The following is a 7,024-nucleotide window of genomic DNA, read 5'->3' as shown; positions in this document are numbered from 1 at the left end:
TGATGATATGAATATGATGCGTTCTATTTGTGCGGTAATTTTTATATTGGCTCATAATAGTTTGTCTATTATTGGCTCTGCCTTTTCTGTATATGCCATTTTCTTCCTATGTTGGCTTTTTATTCACACGCATTGGTGGGACTCTTTCCCATATTACGATGGCTATGCAGTTAGTTAATCAATAATATCGCATACATTACCTCTCTTTATTACACTGACTATTGCAATGACGTCAAGCCACTATCGGAACAAACTATACAAATACCTGCTACATATTTATGACAATTACCTGTATAAAAGATCATAGTTGCGAATAAACTTTGCACTATTGATATTGTGTGAAATCAGGAGAATCGTGAATTGAACTGCATTGTGATGCATTTATGGAGAGCACATTGTTTTAACAAAGAGTGTGTTTTCTGGCAATTAAAACATGGCATTTGATTTGAACCCCAGGACTGCTATAGCCAGAGTTTATACCAAATTTAATGTTTTAATCGTAACTATAGACACGTTAAAAAGGGGTGGGGTTTTGGTTTGACTCACTATCTTAATTCTTACATAACCAAAATACAACGTTAATTTATTTAGAAAACATTCCATTTTTCTCGTTTAACCGATACAGTTTTGTAGTGAAATGTAGTACAGTAACTGAAACTGTAAAGTGTGTTGACATGTTCCCTTGGCGGCTCGCTCTACTAATCCGGCCATACTGCCACGTTCACGGTGAATTTGTTCTGGTTTTGCGAGGCGTCAATTGTAGATATTCGTCAATGTTCTGTTATCAACGGATTTATACGACATACATGTATTAGGTTACACAGATTGGCTAGATTCTGACAAAGTCCTGTCAGTATGCATGCCAAACGGAGCGTTTTGGTGATTGTTTTATATGAAGAGAGCGATATGCAAAGAAACGATAGTGTGACAAGAGAGCATGTGGAATGCTTCATTTGTAGATTGTGATTTCACAACACACTGTTTAGATGTGTCAGCAATAAAGTAATTAATTCAGATACATGCAAGGGCTGTTCACTTCTGACAACACACAACACAGCCCATTACGCCAATACACAATAAACTTCATTATGATATATTCGCAGTAGTCTTTTAGAGACAGAGTGTTCACATTTGTTTTTCAATTTTCGCTTCACGTACACCTGCACAGACAATCTGCGGCTTTTATTTGAAAGCAGTGTTTTTGATTGGTCAATACTTAATGTAATTTCTTCACATGTGAAGGTTTATAACATCTGCAGTGAAGGTATTGTAAACATTTATTTCATGCCTGTGCGGGTAATAGCCTGAAATATTTCCCCGATGTGTTTACATGTAGATCATTCAAAACTACTATTCCCCGGATTCTTTTGATTTTCAGACCATCGCCCGCACAAACACGGAATAAGTATTGTATTACTATGGTTCAAACAATACGACGACATGGGCTAAAGCATTGTCTCTATGTTTTGAAATTCAAGTATTGTTGGTATCAAAATTTGTGAAGATGCTCCTAGAGTCTGGTCTATAATTTTTTGAAAATCATTTTCGTCTCCTCAACGAAACGACATACAAATATGCGTACGTTCACAATTCCATCGCTACATGGATACGGTCTACTTTGTCACTCTGACAGATGATTGTTAGTTCGCTCTAACCAGCTGGTTATAGTCTTTTAACTATTGCCCGGTTGGAGTGAAAGAAGTAAAAGACGAAAGATTTTCTGCAATGAACCAGCTCTATATCCCCAAGTGTAGAACAAGTTTTTACAAAAATTCTTTTAGATACACTTGTACTATTTTATGGAATACTTTGGAAGAAACCATACGAACCACAACAAATGTTCTGGCTTTTAAAAAGGCATATCTGGCCAATTGTTTTAAAAATACTAGATCATGAATACCATGTGTTACCGGCGGACCAAGTAGGTAGGGGATTCCTAATCACTGGGAAACCGAGTACTATATGGTATATACTGTATGTATATTTTAAAGTACAATAATTGAAATTATCCCTGGGGTTCTGTTTATTGTAATTTCCTGAGATAATCCTTATATTACCCTGTGATAAATATATGTATGTATTGACTTGTAATATGCTGTGATATTTTCTAATGTTCTAAATGCAATTCTGTGATATTTAGTGATACAATGTAATAAGTTGTCTTAATAATGTATTGTACTATTTAACTACTTTTTCTATTTTATTGTATGTCATATATCTCTGTATGCGTGATGTGCTGTTGTTTTATGTATGTATATATAATGTGTTTTACAGGGCCATATTGTAAACTAGATGAAAATCTAAATATGTTACCATGTCTAAATAAAATAATTTATTATTTATTATTATAATTAAGTACGGAATAGCCAAAACTAACTAATGTATCGTGTAAAACAAATGTAAATACCATCAGGCTACACAAGTCTTTACCTAATTGAAGATATTTATCACTTGATTACCAAGTCATATGATGATAAAGAAATGACGTCATCTACTTCCAAATTATATTATGATACATGTAGCACCATGGAAACAATAAATACTGAGATACAAATGTAAGATTGCGAAAAGGAAGGCCCTTTTTTGGACCCCGGTATATTTGGATTGACACCTCCTTATTTTGTTCAAAGATGTCCTATTGTATGACATGCGGAAAAACTAAGGTAAAACTTTGACCGAAAGTGGGTTTCTGGGGGTACCAAAAGGGGTATGGTAAATCACAAATATAGTTTGCTGTTTTCAAAATGAGCTTAAAAACCAAAATAATGCCATTTCTGTTTGTGAATACATGTATAAATTAGACAAGCATATGTAACGGAATGTAAAATGACAGAAATTCAATCGTAACTTAAAGCTTGTTTATATTAAACGATGGATTACGTCAGGGGAGTCTTTTTGGTCATTTTCAATTCAAAAGTAATTTTTTCGCAATAATTTCCTTTTTAATTCGTATTTTGACTTGAAATTTACAACTTCACTCATTTAAGTAGACTTACATAAATTGCATATTGCCTACATACTTTCCTTTTGTTTTATACTGAGTTATGGCTTCTGGACACATCTCAAACTTGGCTTTTTCAAATATCTCTCAAGTATCTGGGATGTACATGTAGGAATGCCTTTCAACTCATAAAAGGGTTTTCTACATACATTGAACACAGGGTAACTAGTTTTTATTTAGCTCATAGGACACTTTTTCTTTCAAATAGGTCAAAAAAAATTGACCTAGGGATAAAATAAATCTTAAATTTGTTTCCATTATCATGAGTTTTATGTAACGAGTCGAGGCAATTCTTTTTGGTCATTTCGTAAGACCCAATGTGTAACTTTTTTTTATTGAACAACTATATGTCGCTGGTATCCAACGCTATCATTGTGACGTAACGACAAACTAGTGATACCTACTTTACAAGGGAGAACGCTGCTGTACCGGGATGTACATGTATGTACCGACACAGCCTTGTGTAACGAGAGTACATGTATATATGTACCAACGTCGCTTTGTGTACCGAGAAGGCTGTGTACCGACACCTCTTTATGTACCTAGAGGGTATGTACATGTACCGACAGTACTTTGTGTACCGGGAAGCATATGTACCGACAGTACTTTGTGTACCGGGAAGCATATGTACGGACACCACATTGTGTACTGGGGGGATATGTACCGACACCACTTTGTGTAGAGGTGGTTGGGAAGGGGAGGGGGGGGNCGACACCGCGTTTTGTAGTTTTGTATTGGGAAAGAAATGTATCGACACCGCGTCGTGCGTCTCGGATATGACGACAATCAGTAGTGGGATGCACGGCAGTAATCGTGTTTGTCACCAGACGCTCACACAGAACGGAACAGTGATAAGGTTATGAAGCCTGACTATCCAAGCCCCGCCATGAATACAGATTTATGCTACAGTATACTTCGTGTATACTGCGTGGTTACACCAGACTAGCTAGCAGACACACGCACCGATATCTTCATGGATACATATTGCCTCTCTTTATCAATCTCTATTAATTCTCAGAGTTTAACCACTGACTAATGTTCCATTGACAGAACTGAACTTGACTAACCTGTCATATTTATTGACGAAGTAACAACAGTAACATCGTAAAAAACATTACTGATGCATACAATATACATATGTATTTTCTGGGCTGAACCCACGCAATGAAGCACTCACAGACTGATGGATGCAAGCACGTTGCGCAAAAAGAGGGATCTGTTGTTCGCTTTCATTGAGTTATCTATGGGTTTAGAAAAAGGTGATCATATAGAATTTTATGATTTTGCCGACGTTTCCCAGTGGTTTTATTGTTGCAAATTATAATTTTATTGTCTTGGTAATTCTATTTGTGAACAAAATATTTTAGCTTTATAGCCGAAAATATATAATTATATTTTAACGTCACTTATACTTTAGCAATATGAACCTACCAAATGAAAATAATCTTTCTATCAAAATAGGCACCATTTTAATATTTATCAATGTGGCACCTGACTCCGAACCTGATTTATGAATGTTTCTTCGATTTCATTGCCCGATTTTAGAACGCTGAGCCCACGATGTGGAAATTAAGACGATACGCCACGCCCCGCGCCCAACCGCAACAACACGACCTTGCCACATGAACAGTAGCGTTATATATGTTAGTGGTGTATTTTATTTAAAAAAAAAAGAATGGCGAATGCATTTAATGGTTAGATTATAAATGGTGAATATTCCTCGCGCTTACTTTATTTTCTAACTGACCAATGTGTTTTGTAAATCCCAAACCACAACTTAAACAAGACAGCAGTGTCTTGTGAATTTAACGCACCTTCAATACATTTTTTCCATAGAAAATAATCACTGATATAGAAACGATCTGCTTTGTATACATATTATCAGGAAGTTGAAAAAATTCAGGCAAATCTAGATCAGTGTTTTTCGTATAAAATCGATGATAACAGGGCGTTGCTACAAACTATATCTAACTACATGTATATATTCAAATGTTCGGCATTGTCAACAAACAGGTGGAGCATGCGCAAATATGGGCGGGGCCAGTAACCAATTTTGAAAAGGTTTGTTTTTATTGGTCAGTTACATGTAGCTGTGACAAAGTTCACTGTATTAGTGAGGTAAATGTGTTCTAAAATTATAAACGTAGTATTTGCTAAAGTGTTTTAAAATGGGCATGGTACGTTTCTGATCGTATCAATAACATGGAATTTGTTTAAACTCCCAGTCTCGAGGTCGAAGCCGAATTTTAATTTCCGATTGCCGGAAACGACACTCAGAACAGCGTACATGTACTATATCGTGGCCCACGTGGTTCATAGTGTCATGGTCAGATTAATTATGCCATGGTGCTCTGTCCGTCGTCTGTCTACCAACCAGCAAAGTACATGGCCTTCATGGGGTTTGAGGGACAGGTCTAAAAGGCTACAAATTGAAAGTGCCGGCCAAGTTTGAAAGAGCTTTCATCCAGATTGTGGTGGAAGTATCATTAGCCCATAGGAATCAGTAGTTATACAAATGTATGACCCACCTGAGAACGTGTTCACAGTAGCTGTGGTCAGATTCTGTGGTCAATGGACCGAAAATGCGACAGTAGGAAATGAAACAGGACGACATAAACAATCAATTGAAATTCTTTAATTTTGTACACGTAAATCGTCTTTCGGAAGTATATTTTGAGAGCAATACTCGAATATTTCGCTGGGTGACTAGATTTGGTAGGAATTTGGACCTTTAATCGTAGGTAGGCGCGGCGGTGTTTGTGCTACTCGATTCCTTTCGATTGCTTGTGAGTTTGTCGTTTCTCAGTCTCGCATCCTGTGTTCGGGGTTGTGATGGGAGCAAACTTATCTCATGTGTTGTGTCAAGTTTGAACACGTCTAATGTGACCAATGTATCCAGTGACAGTATATGCTAACAAACAATACATTGAGGGTGGATGTAATCCCAATATCTTAACATGATAAACATATTTAATGGAGCGTGTCTGGAAAACTCACATCATATTGATTAACATCTTGTACTTGTACCTGAATATTATCCCATTTTGTTCCTAATTGCAGCTTCATCTCAAGCGACATGCTATTTTTACTGTATCACTGTAACTAGATATGTTTACAGATCCCACTCTTCTTGACGGTTGTATAAAGCCTATAGAAAGCCTTCCAGTGGGTATAACAAGTTTCCTGGATGTGTGTTTTTCTAATGACCGTGCGGCATTGTTTCTGCTCAGCCTACTATAAATCTCTCCCTTGTGACTTTCAGATATTCCTGTGCGACCTTCATTATATAAACGCTTTCCAACATAGCCCGGTACGTCTGCTTCTGTTTGTATTCTGTTTGTGCCACAAGCACAAATGAAAACAATACATATTTTCGTGGAAGACAATTATGCGTGGTGTATTACTGTTGGTGAATAATTGAAATGTTCAACAAAGTGGTGTCAAAATCAATATCACGTTTAGCATGATTTCAGCATTAATCTTTGGCTAATGACACTGGCAATCATAACCGCCTTGATGAACACTGTATTCTGTAATTCCCGGATGTGCACGATCTGCTACGGTGCGTTCGTAAGAACTTTTCACTATATTTTGTTCGAATGTGGCACGATCTGCTACGGTGCGTTCGTAAGAACTCTTCACCATATATTTTTCCGGATGTTGTACGAACTGCAGTGGTACGCTCTCGTAGGAACTCCATTCTCTATTGTCCTATTATGCCACAGAACGTTCATACGTGTAGTAACTCTGTATTATATTCGGTCCGGATTTGCTCCTTATATTAGCGTTACACTCGTACAAAATCTCTACTCCGATTCTGCGCGAATGAGGTAGTATCTTTCGCGTTTATGAAACATATATTTTTCAGTCAGCATTTCCCGGATAATTTTTTTTTTCGCTGCGATACGCGTGTGTTATCAATGTGTTGTAGTCAGCAATGCCCGGATGTGGAACGTTCCGATGGCATATGTGTCCATAAAACACTATGCTTTAATCATGTAGCAATGCCCGTATGTAGAACGA

This window comes from Mizuhopecten yessoensis, unplaced genomic scaffold, assembly GCF_002113885.1.
Source record: "Mizuhopecten yessoensis strain PY_sf001 unplaced genomic scaffold, ASM211388v2 scaffold11019, whole genome shotgun sequence".
Lineage (NCBI taxonomy): Eukaryota > Metazoa > Mollusca > Bivalvia > Pectinida > Pectinidae > Mizuhopecten > Mizuhopecten yessoensis.
The sequence above is the reverse complement of the archived record's forward strand: the minus strand, read 5'-3'. Positions refer to the sequence as shown.